General features: G+C 41.8%; 1 long non-coding RNA gene across 1 annotated transcript in view; it reads left to right on the top strand.

Annotated features, from left to right (window-relative positions):
* The first annotated feature begins 671 nt into the window (after positions 1–671).
* Positions 672–23,776, top strand: part of LOC139557845 (uncharacterized) — a 48,967-nt gene continuing 25,862 nt past the window's right edge. Inside the window, exon 1 of the long non-coding RNA XR_011671479.1 lies at positions 672–960. This is a non-coding gene — a long non-coding RNA (uncharacterized lncRNA). The remainder of the gene's footprint in view (positions 961–23,776) is intronic.

Raw genomic sequence — 23,776 nt, 5'->3', positions numbered from 1 at the left:
TTGAAAATAAGAATTTGTTCTTAACTGACTTGCCTATTTAAATAAAGGTAAAATAAAAAAATAAACAGGTGGACTCCAATCAAGTTGTAGAAAGATCTCAAAGATGATCAATGGAAACAGGATGTACCTGAGCTCTATTTCGAGTCTCATAGCAAAGGGTCTGAAAACATTTTTAAATTAGGTATTTCCCATCTGCAATAATTTATAAAAACCTGTTTTCGCTTTGTCATTATGGGGTAGTGTGTGTAGATTGATGAGTAAAAGAAAAATTCAATACATTTTAGAATAAGACTTGTAACATAACAAAATGAGGAAAAAGTAAAATGGTCTGAATGCATTCTGAATTCACTGTATATGCACATGTAAACAAATAATTGATTAAAACACATTATTTTGCAAAAAGATCTACAGTAGCCTCAACAGCACTCTGTAAGGGTAGCACCATGGTGTAGCCGGAGGACAGCTAGCTTCAGTCCTCCTCTGGGTACAATGACTTCAATACTTAACCTAGGAGAATCATGGTTTTCACCCCCTTCCATAGACTTACACAGTAATTATGACAACTTTCGGAGGATGTCCTCCAAACTATCAGAGCTCTTGCAGCATGAACTGACATGTTGTCCACACAATCAAAGGATCAGAGAATTAATCTAGTTCTGAAAGCATAAACTACAGCTAGCTAGCTCTGCAGTGCATAAAATGTGGTGAGTAGTTGACTCAGAGAGAGAAAGACAATAGTTGAACATTTTCAACAAATTAATTTATTCCAAAATGAAGGCGAAGCAAGAGAGAGAGAGAGAGATTTTGTCATTTTGGTTTCACTTTCAGTTTCACATACTTAGCAAGCAAATGCAGCTAGCTAGTTTAGCCTACTGAAACACCCTGCTCAAAAAGAGGGATGCTATGTTAGCTAGCTGGCTATGACTATCCAACACAACACTGGATCTCATCCAAGTCTAGGTAAGCTTTTGGTTTTACAAATATATTGCCACTGTGGCCCGCCGGTGTAAGTGCTAAAATGCTTACTGACTATACACTAACAATACTGCATGATTGTAGCGGGTTTACTAGCTCGTTAGTTCTATTAGCTATGTTGACTATGACGTTACTTTAGCTAATATGGTGACAACAACGTAGGCTGTCTGTATGATATCTGTTATGATATGGTTTGGCTTGGAAAGTTTTTTTTCACCTGGTCACATACAGTTGATGTGTTATGCATTGAAGTCCACAAGCGAAAGGAAAAGGTGAAAGGAAGAGAGCGCGTAGATACGAGAAGGAATACAATGTGGCTGTTGTGAACTGTGTTTTTCGCGTGATCAGGGTTGTATTCATTACGCAGATTCTGTTGAAAAACATTTCTAAAATGGAAAAAAAATGGAACAAAACCTGTATTAACATACCTGAATTTGTCCAATAGAAACTCTTGTTTGCAACTGTTGAACTAATGATTACACATATATCAGCTAGATGCAGGCAAGAGTGTGCAAGGCGGTATTGAACGTGTCACTGTCTGTCCGTGTGTAATTGCCCGTCAACTCAACCTGTGTGCACCTACGTTGTAAACTTTCATTAATGGGCTAGGTTGTAGCAACCTCATGATGGGTAAAATTAGAGAACATTGAACTGGGTGAATGGACTATGAATGACAGTCATCCAGTGTGCTGTAATAGAAATAAGGCCATGCTAATGGATATAATAATCACTCAGCCTAAACGGCACCGACAGTCACTGGTACTGTTAGACATTTATTGCACTGCTGAAGCTAGAAAACACAAGAATTTCGCTGCCCCTGCTTTAACATCTGGTAATCAGTGTATGCAACAAACATTTTTTGATTTGGTTTGAATGGATAGCCTTTGAATAATGTAGAGCAGAAAGCAGAAGATCAGGAGAACAGAATCATAAACGTAGGCCAAGCACTGGCTCCTAGACTACATTTGGAAATGGGTTACTTTTGCTTCATTGACATTGGAAAGGTGCTGTGCATTTCACCGCTGCACTTACTCTTTATACCCCCGCACTTATTTCTGACCTTCCTCTTCCTTGGTTTCCATGAAAACATGATAAACGTGGACATGAAAAAGTTATTGAATAAAATACCAGATATCTCTTATTTCCCTGGCTGTAGCTTGTTTCAGGTCAAATTAAAGGGGAATTGGGTTTGCTGTACTGTGAATGATGTACAATCCCCCTCTTACCCTCTATCAGAATAATAATCAACAGACTAGTGTAGAAATCATTACCATCTGAAATATTTACATATAGCTGGACGCTTTCAGACTGCCAACATGAATGAGAGAGAAAGAGAGAAAGAGAGAGAGAGAGAGAGAGAGAGAGAGAGAGAGAGAGAGAGAGAGAGAGAGAGAGAGAGAGAGAGAGAGAGAGAGAGGAGGGGGGTATGGTTGGGTATGGGAGAGAGAGAGATGGAGAGGGCGAGAGAGATAGAGGGGTAAGGGAGAGAGAGAGACAGAGACAGAGAGAGAGAGATTATTGATATTCTGTATCAATAAGTGGTTGCTATTACACTTGCTATTATTATTATTATAGTTATTATTGTTGTTATTATAATTATAGTTATTATTGTTTTATTCCAAATAGTAGTGGTACGGGTAGTAGTAATAATGGTGGTAGTATTAGTAGTAATGATGGTGGTAGTAGTAGTAATAACAATGTTGGTAGCAGTAGTAATAATGGTGGTATTAGTAATGATGATGGTAGTGGCAGTAGTAATGACGATGGTAGTAGTAGTAATAATGGTAGCAGTAGTAATAATGGTGGTAGTATTAGTAGTAATAATGGTGGTAGTAGTAGTAACAGTAATAATGGTGGTAGTAGTAGTATTAATAATGGCGGTAGTAGTAGTATTAATAATGGTGGTAGTAGTAGTGGTAATAATGGTGGTAGTAGTAGTAGTAATAATGGTGGTAGTAGTAGTAGTAATAATGGTGGTAGTAGTAGTAGTAATGGTAGTCATGGTAATAATGGTAGTAGTAGTAATAATCGTAGTAGAAATAGTAATACCGATGGAAGTAGAAGTAGTAGTAATGATGGTGGTAGTAGTAGTGGTAATAATGGTGGTAGTAGTAGTGGTAAAATTTGGTGGTAGTGGTAGTAGTAATAATGGTGGTAGTAGTAAATCAAATCAAATCAAAGTGTATTTGTCACGTGCGCCGAATACAACAGGTATTACAGTAAAATGCTTACTTACAGGCTCTAACCAATGGTGCGGAAAAAAAGTTATGTGTGTGTGTGTGTGTGTGTGTAGGTAAGTAAAGAAATAAAACAACAGTAAAAGACATTTGAAAATTAGAGTAGCAAGGCTATATACAGACACCTGTTAGTCAGGCTTATTGAGGTAGTATGTACATGTAGGTATCATTAAAGTGACTATGCATATATGATGAACAGAGAGTAGCAGAAGCATAAAAAGAGGGGTTGGTGGGTGGTGGGACACAATGCAGATAGCCCGGTTAGCCAAGGTGCGGGAGCACTGGTTGGTCGGGCCAATTTAGGTAGTATGTACATGAATGTATAGTTAAAGTGACTATGCATATAAGATAAACAGAGTAGCAGCAGCGTAAAAGAGGGGTTGGGGGGTGCACACAATGCAAATAGTCCGGGTAACCATTTGGTTACCTGTTCAGGAGTCTTATGGCTTGGGGGTAAAAACTGTTGAGAAGCCTTTTTGTCCTAGACTTGGCACTCCGGTACCGCTTGCCATGCAGTAGTAGAGAGAACAGTCTATAACTGGGGTGGCTGGGGTCTTTGACAATTTTTAGGGCCTTCCTCCGACATTGCCTGGTGTAGAGGTCCTGGATGGCAGGCAGCTTTGCTCCAGTGATGTACTGGGCCGTACACACTACCCTCTGAAGTGCCTTGCGGTCGGAGGCTGAGCAATTGCCATACCAGGCAGTGATGCAACCGGTCAGGATGCTCTCGATGTTGCAGCTGTAGAACATTGTGAGGATCTCAGGACCCATGCCAAATCTTTTTAGTTTCCTGAGGGGGAATAGGCTTTATCGTGCCCTCTTCACGACTGTCTTGGTGTGTTTGGACCAATCTAGTTTGTTGTTGATGTGGACACCAAGGAACTTGAAGCTCTCAACCTGCTCCACTACAGCCCCGTCGATGAGAATGGGGGCGTGCTTGGTGCTCCTTTTCCTGTAGTCCACAATCATCTCCTTAGTCTTGGTTACGTTGAGGGATAGGTTGTTATTCTGGCACCACCCGGCCAGGTCTCTGACCTCCTCCCTGTAGGCTGTCTCGTCGTTGTCAGTGGTCAGGCCTACCACTATTGTGTCGTCAGCAAACGTAATGATGGTGTTGGAGTCGTGCCTGGCCATGCAGTCGTGGGTGAACAGGGAGTAACAGGAGGGGACTGAGCACACACCCGTGGGGAGCTCCAGTGTTGAGGATCAGCGTGGCAGATGTATTGCTGCCTACCCTCACCACCTGGGGGCGGCCCGTCAGGAAGTCCAGGATCCAGTTGCAGAGGGAGGTGTTTAGTTCCAGGGTCCTTAGCTTGGTGATGAGCTTTGAGGGTACTATGGTGTTGAACACTGAGCTGTAGTCAATAAACAGCATTCTCACATAGGTGTTCCTTTTGTCCAGGTGGGAAAGGGCAGTGCGGAGTGCAATAGAGTGGATCTGTGGATCTGTTTGGGCGGTATACAAATTGGAGTGGGTCTAGGGTTTCTGGGATAATGGTGTTGATGTGAGCCATTACCAGCCTTTCAAAGCACTTCATGGCTATGGACGTGAGTGCTACGGGTCTGTAGTCATTTAGGCAGGTTGCCTTTGTGTTCTTGGTCTCAGGGACTATGGTGGTCTACTTGAAACATGTTGGTATTACAGACTCAATCAGTGAAGACACCTGCCAGTTGGTCAGCACATGCCCGGAGCACACGTCCTGGTAATCCATCTGGCCCCGCAGCCTTGTGAATGTTGACCTGTTTAAAGGTCTTACTCATGTCGGCTACGGAGAGCGTGATCACACAGTCGTCCGGAACAGCTGATGCTCTCATGCATGCCTCAGTGTTGTGATTTAGCTCGTGTCACTGGGCAGCTCGCGGCTGTGCTTCCCTTTGTAGTAGTAATGATGGTACTGGTAGTAGTAATAATGATGATTGTAGTGGTAGTAATGATGATGATTGTAGTGGTAGTAATGATGATGATGGTAGTGGTAGTAATGATGCTGATTGTAGTGGTAGTAATGATGATGATGGTAGTGGTAGTAATGATGATGATGGTAGTGGTAATAATGATGATGATGGTAATAATGATGATGATGGTAGTGGTAATAATGATGATGATTGTAGTGGTAGTAATGATGATGGTGGTAGTGGTAGTAATGATGATGATGGTAGTGGTAGTAATGATGATGATGGTAGTGGTAATAATAGTAGTAGTAATGATTATGATGGTAGTGGTAGTAATGATGATGGGGTAGTGGTCATAATAGTAGTAGTAATGATGATGATGGTAGTGGTAATAATAGTAGTAGTAATGATGATGATGGTAGTGGTAGTAATGATGATGATGGTAGTGGTAATAATAGTAGTAGTAATGATGATGATGGTAGTGGTAGTAATGATGATGATGGTAGTGGTCATAATAGTAGTAGTAATGATGATGATGGTAGTAGTAATAATGATGATGATTGTAGTGGTAGTAATGATGATGGCGGTAGTGGTAGTAATGATGATGATGGTAGTGGTAGTAATGATGATGATGGTAGTGGTAATAATAGTAGTAGTAATGATGATGATGGTAGTGGTAGTAATGATGATGATGGTAGTGGTAATAATAGTAGTAGTAATGATGATGATGGTAGTGGTAGTAATGATGATGATGGTAGTGGTAGTAATGATGATGATGGTAGTAGTAATAATGATGATGATTGTAGTGGTAGTAATGATGATGATGGTAGTGGTAGTAATGATGATGATGGTAGTGGTAGTAATGATGGTGGTAGTGGTAGTAATGATGATGATGGTGGTAGTAATGATGACGATGGAAGTGGTAGTAATGATGATGATGGTAGTGGTAATAATAGTAGTAGTAATGATGATGATGGTAGTGGTAGTAATGATGATGATGGTAGTGGTAATAATAGTAGTAGTAATGATGATGGTGGTAGTGGTCATAATAGTAGTAGTAATGATGATGATGGTAGTGGTAGTAATGATGATGATGGTAGTGGTCATAATAGTAGTAGTAATGATGATGGTGGTAGTGGTGGTAATAGTAGCAGTAATGATGACGATGGTAGTGGTAGTAATGATGATGATGGTAGTGGTCATAATAGTAGTAGTAATGATGATGATGGTAGTGGTAGTAATGATGATGTGGGTAGTGGTAATAATAGTAGTAGTAATGATGATGATGGTAGTGGTAGTAATGATGATGATGGCAGTGGTAATAATAGTAGTAGTAATGATGATGATGGGGGTAGTGGTAATAATAGTAGTAGTAATGATGATGATGGTAGTGGTAGTAATGATGATGATGGGGGTAGTGGTAGTAATGATGATGATGGGGGTAGTGGTCATAATAGTAGTAGTAATGATGATGATGGTAGTGGTAATAATAGTAGTAGTAATGATGATGATGGTAGTGGTAGTAATGATGATGGGGGTAGTGGTCATAATAGTAGTAGTAATGATGATGATGGTAGTGGTAGTAATGATGATGATGGGGTAGTGGTCATAATAGTAGTAGTAATGATGATGGGGGTAGTGGTAATAATAGTAGTAGTAATGATGATGATGGTAGTGGTAGTAATGATGATGATGGTAGTGGTCATAATAGTAGTAGTAATGATGATGATGGTAGTGGTAATAATAGTAGTAGTAATGATGATGATGGTAGTGGTAGTAATGATGATGGGGTAGTGGTCATAATAGTAGTAGTAATGATGATGATGGTAGTGGTAGTAATGATGATGATGGTAGTGGTCATAATAGTAGTAGTAATGATGATGGGGGTAGTGGTCATAATAGTAGTAGTAATGATGATGGGGGTAGTGGTAATAATAGTAGTAGTAATGATGATGATGGTAGTGGTAATAATAGTAGTAGTAATGATGATGATGGTAGTGGTAGTAATGATGATGATGGTAGTGGTAGTAATGATGATGGGGGTAGTGGTCATAATAGTAGTAGTAATGATGATGGGGGTAGTGGTAATAATAGTAGTAGTAATGATGATGGGGGTAGTGGTAAAAATAGTAGTAGTAATGATGATGATGGTAGTGGTAGTAATGATGATGATGGTGGTAGTAATGATGACGATGGAAGTGGTAGTAATGATGATGATGGTAGTGGTAATAATAGTAGTAGTAATGATGATGATGGTAGTGGTAGTAATGATGATGATGGTAGTGGTAATAATAGTAGTAGTAATGATGATGGTGGTAGTGGTCATAATAGTAGTAGTAATGATGATGATGGTAGTGGTAGTAATGATGATGATGGTAGTGGTCATAATAGTAGTAGTAATGATGATGGTGGTAGTGGTGGTAATAGTAGTAGTAATGATGACGATGGTAGTGGTAGTAATGATGATGATGGTAGTGGTCATAATAGTAGTAGTAATGATGATGATGGTAGTGGTAGTAATGATGATGTGGGTAGTGGTAATAATAGTAGTAGTAATGATGATGATGGTAGTGGTAGTAATGATGATGATGGTAGTGGTAATAATAGTAGTAGTAATGATGATGATGGGGGTAGTGGTAATAATAGTAATAGTAATGATGATGATGGTAGTGGTAGTAATGATGATGATGGTAGTGGTAGTAATGATGATGATGGGGGTAGTGGTCATAATAGTAGTAGTAATGATGATGATGGTAGTGGTAATAATAGTAGTAGTAATGATGATGATGGTAGTGGTAGTAATGATGATGGGGGTAGTGGTCATAATAGTAGTAGTAATGATGATGATGGTAGTGGTAGTAATGATGATGATGGGGTAGTGGTCATAATAGTAGTAGTAATGATGATGGGGGTAGTGGTAATAATAGTAGTAGTAATGATGATGATGGTAGTGGTAGTAATGATGATGATGGTAGTGGTCATAATAGTAGTAGTAATGATGATGATGGTAGTGGTAATAATAGTAGTAGTAATGATGATGATGGTAGTGGTAGTAATGATGATGGGGGTAGTGGTCATAATAGTAGTAGTAATGATGATGATGGTAGTGGTAGTAATGATGATGATGGTAGTGGTCATAATAGTAGTAGTAATGATGATGGGGGTAGTGGTCATAATAGTAGTAGTAATGATGATGGGGGTAGTGGTAATAATAGTAGTAGTAATGATGATGATGGTAGTGGTAATAATAGTAGTAGTAATGATGATGATGGTAGTGGTAGTAATGATGATGATGGTAGTGGTAGTAATGATGATGGGGGTAGTGGTCATAATAGTAGTAGTAATGATGATGGGGGTAGTGGTAATAATAGTAGTAGTAATGATGATGGGGGTAGTGGTAAAAATAGTAGTAGTAATGATGATGATGGTAGTGGTAATAATAGTAGTAGTAATGATGATGATGGTAGTGGTAATAATAGTAGTAGTAATGATGATGATGGTAGTGGTAGTAATGATGATGATGGGGTAGTGGTCATAATAGTAGTAGTAATGATGATGATGGTAGTGGTCATAATAGTAGTAGAAATTATGATGATGGTAGTGGTAGTAATGATGATGGGGGTAGTGGTCATAATAGTAGTAGAAATTATGATGATGGTAGTAGTAGTAATGATGATGGGGGTAGTGGTCATAATAGTAGTAGTAATGATGATGATGGTAGTGGTAGTAATGATGATGATGGTAGTGGTAATAATAGTAGTAGTAATGATGATGGGGTAGTGGTAATAATAGTAGTAGTAATGATGATGATGGTAGTGGTCATAATAGTAGTAGTAATGATGATGGGGGTAGTGGTCATAATAGTAGTAGTAATGATGATGATGGTAGTGGTAGTAATGATGATGATGGGGTAGTGGTCATAATAGTAGTAGTAATGATGATGGGGGTAGTGGTAATAATAGTAGTAGTAATGATGATGATGGTAGTGGTCATAATAGTAGTAGTAATGATGATGATGGTAGTGGTAGTAATGATGATGATGGTAGTGGTAATAATAGTAGTAGTAATGATGATGATGGTAGTGGTAGTAATGATGATGATGGTAGTGGTCATAATAGTAGTAGTAATGATGATGGGGGTAGTGGTCATAATAGTAGTAGTAATGATGATGGGGGTAGTGGTAATAATAGTAGTAGTAATGATGATGATGGTAGTGGTAATAATAGTAGTAGTAATGATGATGATGGTAGTGGTAGTAATGATGATGATGGTAGTGGTAGTAATGATGATGGGGGTAGTGGTCATAATAGTAGTAGTAATGATGATGGGGTAGTGGTAATAATAGTAGTAGTAATGATGATGGGGGTAGTGGTAAAAATAGTAGTAGTAATGATGATGATGGTAGTGGTAATAATAGTAGTAGTAATGATGATGATGGTAGTGGTAATAATAGTAGTAGTAATGATGATGATGGTAGTGGTAGTAATGATGATGATGGGGTAGTGGTCATAATAGTAGTAGTAATGATGATGATGGTAGTGGTCATAATAGTAGTAGAAATTATGATGATGGTAGTGGTAGTAATGATGATGGGGGTAGTGGTCATAATAGTAGTAGAAATTATGATGATGGTAGTAGTAGTAATGATGATGGGGGTAGTGGTCATAATAGTAGTAGTAATGATGATGATGGTAGTGGTAGTAATGATGATGATGGTAGTGGTAATAATAGTAGTAGTAATGATGATGGGGTAGTGGTAATAATAGTAGTAGTAATGATGATGATGGTAGTGGTCATAATAGTAGTAGTAATGATGATGGGGGTAGTGGTCATAATAGTAGTAGTAATGATGATGATGGTAGTGGTCGTAATGATGATGATGGGGTAGTGGTCATAATAGTAGTAGTAATGATGATGGGGGTAGTGGTAATAATAGTAGTAGTAATGATGATGATGGTAGTGGTCATAATAGTAGTAGTAATGATGATGATGGTAGTGGTAGTAATGATGATGATGGTAGTGGTAATAATAGTAGTAGTAATGATGATGATGGTAGTGGTAATAATAGTAGTAGTAATGATGATGATGGTAGTGGTAGTAATGATGATGATGGTAGTGGTAATAATAGTAGTAGTAATGATGATGATGGAAGTGGTAGTAATGATGATGGGGGTAGTGGTAATAATAGTAGTAGTAATGATGATGGGGGTAGTGGTAATAATAGTAGTAGTAATGATGATGGGGGTAGTGGTCATAATAGTAGTAGTAATGATGATGATGGTAGTGGTCATAATAGTAGTAGTAATGATGATGATGGTAGTGGTAGTAATGATGATGGGGTAGTGGTAATAATAGTATTAGTAATGATGATGGGGGTAGTGGTCATAATAGTAGTAGTAATGATGATGGGGGTAGTGGTAATAATAGTAGTAGTAATGATGAAGGGGGTAGTGGTAATAATAGTAGTAGTAATGATGATGATGGTAGTGGTCATAATAGTAGTAGTAATGATGATGATGGTAGTGGTAGTAATGATGATGGGGGTAGTGGTAATAATAGTAGTAGTAATGATGATGGGGGTAGTGGTCATAATAGTAGTAGTAATGATGATGATGGTAGTGGTCATAATAGTAGTAGTAATGATGATGATGGTAGTGGTAGTAATGATGATGGGGTAGTGGTAATAATAGTATTAGTAATGATGATGGGGGTAGTGGTCATAATAGTAGTAGTAATGATGATGGGGGTAGTGGTAATAATAGTAGTAGTAATGATGATGGGGGTAGTGGTAATAATAGTAGTAGTAATGATGATGATGGTAGTGGTCATAATAGTAGTAGTAATGATGATGATGGTAGTGGTAGTAATGATGATGGGGGTAGTGGTAATAATAGTAGTAGTAATGATGATGGGGGTAGTGGTAATAATAGTAGTAGTAATGAATGGGGTAGTGGTAATAATAGTAGTAGTAATGATGATGATGGTAGTGGTCATAATAGTAGTAGTAATGATGATGATGGTAGTGGTCATAATAGTAGTAGTAATGATGATGATGGTAGTGGTAGTAATGATGATGATGGTAGTGGTCATAATAGTAGTAGTAATGATGATGATGGTAGTGGTAGTAATGATGATTGTAGTGGTCATAATAGTAGTAGTAATGATGATGATGGTAGTGGTAGTAATGATGATGGGGGTAGTGATAATAATAGTAGTAGTAATGATGATGATGGTAGTGGTCATAATAGTAGTAGTAATGATGATGGGGGTAGTGGTCATAATAGTAGTAGTAATGATGATGATGGTAGTGGTAGTAATGATGATGATGGGGTAGTGGTAATAATAGTAGTAGTAATGATGATGATGGTAGTGGTAATAATAGTAGTAGTAATGATGAAGGGGGTAGTGGTAATAATAGTAGTAGTAATGATGAAGGGGGTAGTGGTAATAGTAGTAGTAGTAATGATGATGATGGTAGTGGTCATAATAGTAGTAGTAATGATGATGATGGTAGTGGTAGTAATGATGATGATGGTAGTGGTAATAATAGTAGTAGTAATGATGAAGGGGGTAGTGGTAATAATAGTAGTAGTAATGATGATGATGGTAGTGGTCATAATAGTAGTAGTAATGATGATGATGGTAGTGGTAATAATAGTAGTAGTAATGATGATGATGGTAGTGGTAGTAATGATGATGATGGTAGTGGTAATAATAGTAGTAGTAATGATGATGATGGTATTGGTAGTAATGATGATGATGGGGTAGTGGTCATAATAGTAGTAGTAATGATGATGGGGGTAGTGGTAATAATAGTAGTAGTAATGATGATGGGGGTAGTGGTAATAATAGTAGTAGTAATGATGATGATGGTAGTGGTCATAATAGTAGTAGTAATGATGATGATGGTAGTGGTAGTAATGATGATGGGGGTAGTGGTAATAATAGTAGTAGTAATGATGATGGGGGTAGTGGTAATAATAGTAGTAGTAATGATGATGGGGGTAGTGGTAATAATAGTAGTAGTAATGATGATGATGGTAGTGGTCATAATAGTAGTAGTAATGATGATGATGGTAGTGGTAGTAATGATGATGGGGGTAGTGGTAATAATAGTAGTAGTAATGATGATGGGGTAGTGGTAATAATAGTAGTAGTAATGATGATGGGGGTAGTGGTCATAATAGTAGTAGTAATGATGATGATGGTAGTGGTCATAATAGTAGTAGTAATGATGATGATGGTAGTGGTAGTAATGATGATGATGGTAGTGGTCATAATAGTAGTAGTAATGATGATGATGGTAGTGGTAGTAATGATGATGGGGGTAGTGGTAATAATAGTAGTAGTAATGATGATGGGGTAGTGGTAATAATAGTAGTAGTAATGATGATGGGGGTAGTGGTAATAATAGTAGTAGTAATGATGATGATGGTAGTGGTCATAATAGTAGTAGTAATGATGATGATGGTAGTGGTAGTAATGATGATGATGGGGTAGTGGTCATAATAGTAGTAGTAATGATGATGGTAGTGGTAATAATAGTAGTAGTAATGATGATGGGGGTAGTGGTCATAATAGTAGTAGTAATGATGATGATGGTAGTGGTAGTAATGATGATGATGGTAGTGGTAGTAATGATGATGGGGGTAGTGGTAATAATAGTAGTAGTAATGATGATGGTAGTGGTAGTAGTAATATAGTTGTGATGATTATAGTGGTAATAGTATTAGTAAGTAGTAATAATTATAGTAGTAGTAATAGTATTAGTAGGTAGTAATAATGATAGTAGTAGAGGAGAGAGGAAGAGAGGGTGAGGGAGAGAGGGAGAGAGGGAGAGAGGGTGAGAGGAGAGAGGAGAGAGGGAGAGAGGAAGAGAGGGTGAGGGAGAGGAGCGAGGAAGAGGGTAGAGGGAGAGAACAGGAGAGAGGGTGTGGGAGAGAGGGAGAGAGAAGAGAGGGTGAGGGAGAGGAGAGAGGAAGAGGGGGTAGAGGGAAAGAGAAAGAGACAGAGACCACAGATGACAACTTTTTTGATGTAGATTGTAAAATTATAAGGAAAATCTTAGAACACTATCCAACCAAATGCACAGAGACCCAAATAATGGTGAATTAGGCCTTCATTATGGTGAGACTTTAAAACTCTGTAAACGTACACTAAAAGCACAGTACAAAAGCAAGCAGCTGACACTAGTTGAGGAGTCCATAAACACAAACAACTTCTGGCAAAATTTGAAAAAACTACAGAAATCGAAACAAGAGGATTTAGCGATACAAAATGGTGACATATGGACAACCCATTTTAAAACACTCTACAACACCGTTCACATTGACACAAACGCAGAACAACGCCAAATTCATTGGACTCCCCAATTACTGACCAGGAACTCTATAAGAAACTTCAGGCTCTCAAATTTAAAAAGCATGCGGACCTGATGGCATCCTAAATGAGATGCTCAAACTCACTAGTGCAAATTGTCAATTGGCTATATTAAAACTGTTTAATTTGATCCTGAGTGTAGGTTATTTCCCTGACATCTAGAATCAAGGACTCATAACCCCAATCTTTAAGAACGGAGACAAATTTGAACCTAACAATTACAGAGGCATTTGTGTGAACAGTAACCTGGGGAAGGTTTTCTGTAGTATTATAAATGTAAGAGTTCTAAACTTCCTTAATAAGCACAATGTCTTGAGTAAAAGCCAAATTGGATTTATACCAAAACATCGCACGACTGATCATATTTACACCCTACACACCCTGATAGATAAACATGTCCACCAAAATAATACCAAAATATATGCTTGCTTTATCGATTTCCAAAAAGCATTTGATTCTATTTGGCATACAGGACTGTTCTACAAAGTTATTGATAGTGGTGTACATAATTAAATCAATGTATACTGGCAATACATGCAGCATTAAAATTGGCACGAAAATAACAGAATTCTTTAACCAGGGGCAGGGCCTTCACCAGGGTTGCAATCTGAGCCCTGTACTCTTCAATATTTACATCAACGAATTGGCCAATATTATAGAAAAATCCTCAGCCCCTAGTGTTAGTCTCCACAATTCAGAGGTTAAATTAAAAACATTGCTGCCTGCCATAAGTTGAGGGACAGTGTCTGACAGATCAATCAACCTGCACATGTACTCTATTGTATGCTTATTGTTATTGTTTAATGTATGGTTATTGTTATTGTTTAATGTATGCTTATTGTTATTGTTTAATGTATGCTTATTGTTATTGTTTAATGTATGGTTATTTTTATTGTTTAATGTATGCTTATTGTTATTGTTTAATGTATGGTTATTTTTATTGTTTAATGTATGCTTATTGTTATTGTTTAATGTATGGTTATTGTTATTGTTTAATGTATGCTTATTGTTATTGTTTAATGTATGGTTATTGTTATTGTTTAATGTATGCTTATTGTTATTGTTTAATGTATGCTTATTGTTATTGTTTAATGTATGCTTATTGTTATTGTTTAATGTATGGTTATTGTTATTGTTTAATGTATGGTTATTGTTATTGTTTAATGTATGGTTATTGTTATTGTTTAATGTATGCTTATTGTTATTGTTTAATGTATGCTTATTGTTATTGTTTAATGTATGGTTATTGTTATTGTTTAATGTATGGTTATTGTTATTGTTTAATGTATGGTTATTGTTATTGTTTAATGTATGGTTATTGTTATTGTTTAATGTATGGTTATTGTTATTGTTTATTGTATGCTTATTGTTATTGTTTAATGTATGCTTATTGTTATTGTTTAATGTATGCTTATTGTTATTGTTTAATGTATGGTTATTGTTATTGTTTAATGTATGCTTATTGTTATTGTTTAATGTATGCTTATTGTTATTGTTTAATGTATGCTTATTGTTATTGTTTAATGTATGGTTATTGTTATTGTTTAATGTATGGTTATTGTTATTGTTTAATGTATGGTTATTGTTATTGTTTATTGTATGCTTATTGTTATTGTTTAATGTATGGTTATTGTTATTGTTTAATGTATGGTTATTGTTATTGTTTATTGTATGCTTATTGTTATTGTTTAATGTATGCTTATTGTTATTGTTTAATGTATGCTTATTGTTATTGTTTAATGTATGCTTATTGTTATTGTTTAATGTATGCTTATTGTTATTGTTTAATGTATGGTTATTTTTTACCCTTGGTTATTCTTGTTACTGTTGTGCCGTTGACAATTTTGATTCTTATTATTTTCATATTGTAAATATCAAAAGTAAGCATTTGGCAATATGTACATTGTTACATCATGCCAATAAAGCGTATTGAATTGAAAATTGAGAGAGAGCGAGAGAGAGAATTGGTTAATTTCATCACCAGGCTTCTATTGAAACCATTCATTTCACTTCAAAAGCAATATTGTAAATTATGTATATTGGTTGTGGAGCTGGAATTAAACACGATGGAGTGGAGTAGTGTGTGTGTTCATTTCCAGAGAGAGAGAGAGAGAGAGAGAGAGAGAGAGAGAGAGAGAGAGAGAGAGAGAGAGAGAGAGAGAGAGAGAGAGAGAGAGAGAGAGAGAGAGAGAGAGAGAGAGAGAGAGAGAGAGAGAGAGAGAGAGAGAGAGAGAGAGAGAGAGAGAGAGAGAGAGAGAGAGAGAGAGAGAGAGAGAGAGAGAGAGAGAGAGAGAGAGAGAGAGAGAGAGAGAGAGAGAGAGAGAGAGAGAGAGAGAGAGAGAGAGAGAGAGACTAAACTCTGGTGTCCTAGACCTTCTGTCTGAGGACCAACTAGGTTCACCCAGCCACATAATAATACACACAGGCACAAACGACCTGAGAACACAGCAGGAAAGGGTGGCCACAGCACTGAAGGGAGTGATTGAAAAGCTTCTCCTACTTTCCCCAATGCACAAGTGGTTATATCCACCCTGCTACCACGAAAAGACTTCCACCCTGCTACCATACAACGGGTAAACGCAAGTATTTCCCGTGACTGTGCCACAAAACCAAATGTTTTCCTGGCCCACTCCACCCTGGACTTGAACAGCCTTTATGACCAGGTCCACCTCTACAAGGCAGCAGTAACCACCTCTACAAGGCAGGTCCACCTCTACAAGGCAGCAGTAACCACCTCTACAAGGTAGGTCCACCTCTACAAGGCAGGTCCATCTCTACAAGGCAGCAGTAACCACCTCTACAAGGCAGGTCCACCTCTACAAGGCAGGTCCATCTCTACAAGGCAGCAGTAACCACCTCTACAAGGCAGGTCCACCTCTACAAGGCAGCATTAACCACCTTCGCCCGGACTCTAAAGGACATCCGTCTCAAACGCAGTCCCAATACTTCTAACAGGAGCAACAGATCAATAGACTCCCCGCCCAGACCAGCGAGACACTCTCCCAGACCTACGGGACCCCCCCCTGGACCTACACATAGAGGACCCACGCTGAGAGGACCTACATCCAGACCACATACACACCCACACCCCAAACAATCAACACCCCCCCAAGTCAACCATGCCCACACCTCATTTAGGCCCCCTCAGATCAGACCTATGACTTACCTACACATAGAGAGCTACCTTCATCAAAGAAATCAGAAATACAGACATTGCCATCCCACAAGAAACCTGGTATAGAGGAGACGGACCCACTGGTTGCCCTCTAGGTTACAGAGAGCTGGTAGTCCCATCCACCAAACTACCAGGTGGGTGGTATAGAGGAGACAGACCCACTGGTTGCCCTCTAGGTTACAGAGAGCTGGTAGTCCCATCCACCAAACTACCAGGTGTGAAACAGGGAAGTGAGTCAGGGGGTATGCTAATATCTCTATAGAGCAGACATAACTCACTCCATTAAATTAATCAAAACAGGAACAGTTTACATTTGGCTAGAAATTCGAACGGAAATGATCTTAACAGAGAAAAATGTCCTCCTGTGTGCTACCTATATCCCCCATTAGAATCTCAATACTTTAATGAAGACAGATTCTCCATCCTGGAGGGGGAAATCAATCATTTCCAGGCCCAGGGACATTAGTCTGTGGCGACCTAAATGCCAGTGCCGGACAATAACCTGACAGCCTCAGCACACAGGGGGACAAACACCTACCTGGAGGTAACAGCATTCCCTCCCCCATATGCCCCCCTAGGCACAACTATGACAACATAAACAACAAAAACGGGTCACAACTCCTGCAGATCTGTCGCACGCTGGGTATGTACATAATCAGTGGTAGGCTTCGAGGGGACTCCTATGGTAGGTACACCTATAGCTCATCTCTTGGCAGTAGTACTGTAGACTACTTTATCCCTGACCTCAACCCAGAGTCTCTCAGAGCGTTCACAGTCAGCCCACTGACACCCCAGTCAGATCACAGCAAAATCACAGTCTACTTGAACAGAGCAATACTCAATCATGAGGCATCAAAGCCAAAGGAACTGAGTAATATTAAGAAATACTATAGATGGAAGGAAAGTAGAGTGGAAACCTACCAAAAACAATTAGGCAACAACAAATTCAATCCCTTTTAGACAACTTCCTGTACAAAACATTTCACTGTAATAGTGAAGGTGCAAACTTGACAGTAGAAAATCTTAACAGTATATTTGACCTCTCAGCTTCCCTATCAAATTTTAAAAATCTCAAATAGAAAACTGAAGAAAATGAACAACAATGACAAATGGTTTGATGAAGAATGCAAAAATCTAAGAAAGAAATTGAGAAACCTATCCAACCAAAAACATAGAGACCCGGAAAACCTGAGTCTACTCCTTCACTATGGTGAATCACTAAAACAATACAGAAATACACTACGGAAAAAGAAGGAACAGCACATCAGAAATCAGCTCAATCTAATTGAAGAATCCATAGACTCTAACCACTTCTGGGAAAATTGTAAAACACTAAACAAACAACAACACAAAGAATTATCTATCCAAAATGGAGATGTATGGGTAAACCACTTCTCCAATATTTTTGGCTCTATAACAAAGAATAAAGAGCAAAAACATATACATGATCAAATACAAATGGATAAATCCAACGTGTGCACCAAGCAGAACACAGAACGCACACTGCAACTGCCTCGGCTAACGCAACGCTGCAAAGCTAACGCAACGTTCCAGTGGAAATGAACGTACTTCTGGTGTACCAGAACGTGAAACGAGGCTGTCGGTGTGTGACCGAGGTGTAATCTACAGCAGCACCATCTCTATCAACGTAATATAACTCCTTGTGTCATCCACAAATGAATGAGCAGATATTTTTAGGTCCAGGGCTCCAAGGCGAGATGTGATGTGTTATATGCTGGGTTAAGAATCCCATTCGATTCCCCCCCATCTGATGTGATTAACTCAGTTCATTAGACCTGGAAAAGAAGACATAGTAGGCCAATGGAAGAAGCACATGGCAGCAGGAGGCAGGAGAATGTGGGGTGTCACTTAGCTATCTTAAGATGAATGTACTGTAAGAATGTACAAATTAGAGGAGAGGGTAAAGCAGGCAGGCAGGAGAGGAGAGGGGGGAGGCAGGCAGGCAGGAGAGGAGAGGGGGAGGCAGGAGAGGAGAGGAGAGGGGGAGGCAGGCAGGAGAGGAGAGGGGGAGGCAGGAGAGGGGGGAGGCAGGAGAGGAGAGGGGGAAGGCAGGCAGGCAGGAGAGGAGAGGGGGAGGCAGGAGAGGAGAGGAGAGCGGGGAGGCAGGAGAGGAGAGGAGAGGGGGGAGGCAGGAGAGGAGAGGAGAGGGGGGAGGCAGACAGGAGAGGGGGAGGCAGGCAGACAGGAGAGGAGAGGGGGGAGGCAGGCAGGCAGGAGAGGAGAGGGGGAAGGCAGACAGGCAGGAGAGGAGAGGGGGAGGCAGACAGGCAGGTAGGAGAGGAGAGGGGGAGACAGGAGAGGAGAGGAGAGGAGAGGGGGGAGGCACACAGGCAGGCAGGAGAGGAGAGGAGAGGGGGAGGCAGGCAGACAGGCAGGAGAGGAGAGAAGAGGGGGAGACAGGAGAGGAGAGGAGAGGGGGAGGCAGGCAGGAGAGGAGAGGAGAGGGGGAGGCAGGAGAGGGGGAGGCAGGCAGGCAGGCAGGAGAGGAGAGGGGGAGACAGGAGAGGAGAGGGGGAGACAGGAGAGGAGAGGAGAGGGGGAGACAGGAGAGGAGAGGGGGAGACAGGAGAGGAGAGGGGGGGGCAGGCAGGCAGGTAGGAGAGGAGAGGGGGAGACAGGAGAGGAGAGGGGGAGGCAGGCAGGCAGGCAGGAGAGGAGAGGGGGAGACAGGAGAGGAGAGGGGGAGGCAGGAGAGGAGAGGGGGATGCAGGAGAGGAGAGGGGGAGGCAGGTAGGAGAGGAGAGGGGGAGACAGGAGAGGAGAGGGGGAGACAGGCAGGCAGGCAGGAGAGGAGAGGGGGAGACAGGAGAGGAGAGGGGGAGGCAGGCAGGCAGGCAGGAGAGGAGAGGGGGATGCAGGAGAGGAGAGGGGGAGGCAGGAGAGGGGGAGGCAGGCAGGCAGGAAAGGAGAGGGGGATGCAGGAGAGGAGAGGGGGGGGCAGGAGAGGAGAGGGGATGCAGGAGAGGAGAGGGGGATGCAGGAGAGGAGAGGAGAGGGGGAGACAGGAGAGGAGAGGGGGAGGCAGGCAGGCAGGCAGGAGAGGAGAGGGGGAGACAGGAGAGGAGAGGGGGAGGCAGGAGAGGAGAGGGGGATGCAGGAGAGGAGAGGGGGAGGCAGGTAGGAGAGGAGAGGGGGAGACAGGAGAGGAGAGGGGGAGACAGGCAGGCAGGCAGGAGAGGAGAGGGGGAGACAGGAGAGGAGAGGGGGAGGCAGGCAGGCAGGCAGGAGAGGAGAGGGGGATGCAGGAGAGGAGAGGGGGAGGCAGGAGAGGGGGAGGCAGGCAGGCAGGAAAGGAGAGGGGGATGCAGGAGAGGAGAGGGGGAGGCAGGAGAGGAGAGGGGATGCAGGAGAGGAGAGGGGGATGCAGGAGAGGAGAGGAGAGGGGGAGGTCGGAGTAGAGAGGGGGAGACAGGAAAGGAGAGGGGGAAGCAGGAGAGGAGAGGAGAGGGGGAGGCAGGATATGAGAGGGGAGGCAGGAGAAGAGAGGGGGAGGCAGTTAGGCAGGAGAGGAGAGGAGAGGGGAGCCAGGCAGGCAGGAAATATAGGGTTGTCACAGCTAGCCTCTTAAGATGAATGCACTAACTGTAAGGCGTCTGATAAATAATTACAATTTAAGGAGAGGGGAAGGCAGGCAGGAGAAGAGAGGGAGATTAAGGAGATGGGGAGGGAGGCAGATGGCAGGAGTGGAGAGAGGGAGGCAGCATGCAGGAGAGGAGAGGAGAGGAGAGAGAGAGAGAGAGAGAGAGAGAGAGAGAGAGAGAGAGAGAGAGAGAGAGAGAGAGAGAGAGAGAGAGAGAGAGAGAGAGAGAGAGAGATGGGAGGGGAGGCAGGAGAGGAAAGGAGAGAGAGAGGAAGGAGATGGGGAGGGAGGCAGATGGCAGGAGTGGAGAGAGGGAGGAAGGAGAGGAGAGGAGAAGGGGAGGCAGGAGAGGAGGAGGGGGCAGGCAGAAAGGAAATATGGGGTTGTCTCACCTAGCTCACCTATCTTAAGATGAATGCACTAACTGTAAGGCGTCTGATAAATAACTAAAATGTCAAATGTAAACATTTAAGGAGAGGGGAAAGCAGGCAGGAGAGAAGAGGAGAGAGAGATTAAGAAGACGAGGAGTAGGAAGGAGAGGGGGGAGGAAGGCAGGAGAGTGGAGGGGGAGGCTCAAGAGGAGAGGGGGAGGCAGGAGAAGGGAGGAGGGGGGAGGTAGGAGAGGAGAGGAAGAGGTAGGAGAGGAGAGGGGGGGGGGGGGGGGAGCGGAGAGGGGTGAGGGGAGGCAGGCAGGCAGGCAGAATTAGTGTATAAATAAATCATGTCATTTCACCACTACCCGTCAGTATAATAGCTGTCTTCAGGCTGCCAACAATTAGCCATTAATTATTATACACTTTTTCCTTTTCCTCATGAAAGTGCAGCAATCTCTGTATATGTATCTCACAATAGCTCTTTTACATTATCATACAGACCTGTACCTCTAACTCTACATTATCATACAGATATGTACCTCTAACACTACATTACCATACAGACCTGTACCTCTAACTCTACATTATCATACAGATATGTACCTCTAACACTACATTACCATACAGACCTGTACCTCTAACTCTACATTATCATACAGACATGTACCTCTAACTCTACATTACCATACAGACCTGCACCTCTAACTCTACATTACCATACAGACCTGCACCTCTAACCCTACATTATCATACAGACCTTTACCTCTAACTCTATATTATTTTACAGACCTGTACCTCTAACTCTACAATACCATACTGACCTGTACCTCTAACTCTACATTACCATACAGACCTGTATGGTAATGGCAAGCGGTACCGGAGCGCCAAGTTTAGGTCCAAAAGGCTCCTTAACAGCTTCTACCCCCCCAGGCCATAAGACAGCTGAACAGTTAATCAAATGGCCACCTGAACTATTTATATTGACACCCCCCCCCCCACCCCCTCCCCCCCCCCCTTTGTTTTTACACTGCTGCTACTCGCTGTTTATTATCTATTGTCACGAACCGGCTCGAAGTCCGTAACAAAAAGGGAGACAATGTGGAGATAAGGACTAACAAAAATATATTTATTATCTAAAGTAAACTATATACAATTAACACTGGTGTGTATAGTCAGTAATCAGTAGTGTAAGTGAGTGGTTGCGTGCATAAATGTGATAATGAGGGGTGTTGAAAGGTGCCAACGCAAACAACCAAAACGGCCACAAAAATGCCACAACCAAAATCTAACAGTGTGTCTGCATGGAGAGAGTCTCCTCAATGAATGGGGAAGAGGTGTATTTATCCCGGGACACACCCAGGCGTGTCCCATGTCGCTGACGATCCTCCCGGCTCCACCCACCAACATCCTGTTATTAAAAGGAAAACAAGAGCAAAAAGAATGAATTCGGCAGACAGAGTGGGAGGGTCGACACACTATGCATAGTCACTTTACCCCTACCTACATGTACAACTAACCTGTACCCCCGCACATTGACTCAGTACCGGTACACCCTGTATATAGCCTCGTTATTGTTAAGTCATTTTATTGTTACTTTTTATTTTATTTTTTACTTTAGTTTATTTAGTAAATATTTTCTTAACTCTATTTCTTGAACTGCATTATTGGTTAAGGGCTTGTAACTAAGCATTTTACGGTAAGATCTACACCGAATCGTACTACACCGGCTCTGGCGCTCGTCGGATGTGGCAGGGCTTGCAAACTATTACAGACTACAAAGGGAAGTAAAGCTGAGAGCTGCTCAGTGACACGAGCCTACCAGACGAGCTAAATAACTTCTACGCTCGCTTCGAGGCAAGTAACACTGAAACATGCATGAGAGCATCAGCTGTTCCGGACGACTGTGCAATCACGCTCTCTGCAGCCGATGTGAGTAAGACCAGGTCAACATTCACAAGGCCACAGGGCCAGACGAATTACCAGGATGTGTACTCCGAGCATGCGCTGACCAACTGGAAAGTGTCTTCACAGACATTTTTAACCTCTCCCTATCTGAGTCTGTAATACCAACATGTTTCAAGCAGACCACCATAGTCCCTGTGCCCAAGGAAGTGAAGGTAACCTGCCTAAATGACTACCGACCCGTGGCACTCACGTCTGTAGCCATGAAATGCTTTGAAAGGCTGGCCATAGCTCACATCAACACCATTATCGCAGAAACCCTAGACCCACTCCAATTTGCATACATACAACAGATCCACAGATGATGCAATCTCTATTGCACTCCACACTGTGCTTTCCCACCTGGACAAAAGGAACACCAATGTGAGAATGCTATTCATTGACTACAGCTCAGCGTTCAACACCATAGTGCCCACGAAGCTCATCACTAAGCTAAGGACCCTGGAACTAAACACCTCCCTCTGCAACTGGATCCTGGACTTCCTGACGGGCCGCCCCCAGGTGGTGAGGGTAGGTAACAACACATCCGCCACACTGATCCTCAACACGGGTGCCCCTCAGGGGTGCGTGCTCTGTCCCCTCCTGCATTCCCTATTCACTCATGACTGCACGACCATGCACGACTCCAACACCATCATTAAGGTTGCCGATGACACAACAGTGGTAGGCCTGATCACCGACAACGATGAGACAGCCTATAGGGAGGAGGTCAGAGACCTGGCCGGGTGGTGGAAGGACAACAACGCCACCATCACCATGATCAAGACAAAGGAGATGATTGTGGACTACAGGAAAAGGAGGACCGAACACGCCCCCATTCTCATCGACGGGGCTGTAGTGGAGCAGGTTGAGTGCTTCAAATTCCTTGGTGTCCACATCACCAACAAACTAACATGGTCCAAGCACACCAAGACGGTCGTGAAGAGGGCACGACAAAGCCTATTCCCCCCCTAAAGAGACTGAAAAGATTTGGCATGGGTCCTCAGATCCTCAAAAGGTTCTACAGCTGCACCATCGAGAGCATCTTGATGAGTTGCATCCCTGCCTGGTATGGCAACTTCTCGGTCTCCAACCGAAAGGTTCTACAGAGGCCAAGCTTCCTGCCATCCAGTACCTCTATACCAGACGGTGTCAGAGGAAGGCCCTAAAAATTGTCAAAGTCTCCAGCCACCCTAGTCATAGA

Source organism: Salvelinus alpinus, chromosome 28 (genome assembly GCF_045679555.1).
Source record: "Salvelinus alpinus chromosome 28, SLU_Salpinus.1, whole genome shotgun sequence".
In the NCBI taxonomy this organism is placed as follows: Eukaryota; Metazoa; Chordata; class Actinopteri; order Salmoniformes; family Salmonidae; genus Salvelinus; species Salvelinus alpinus.
This window is presented reverse-complemented; position numbering and strand designations above follow the sequence as displayed.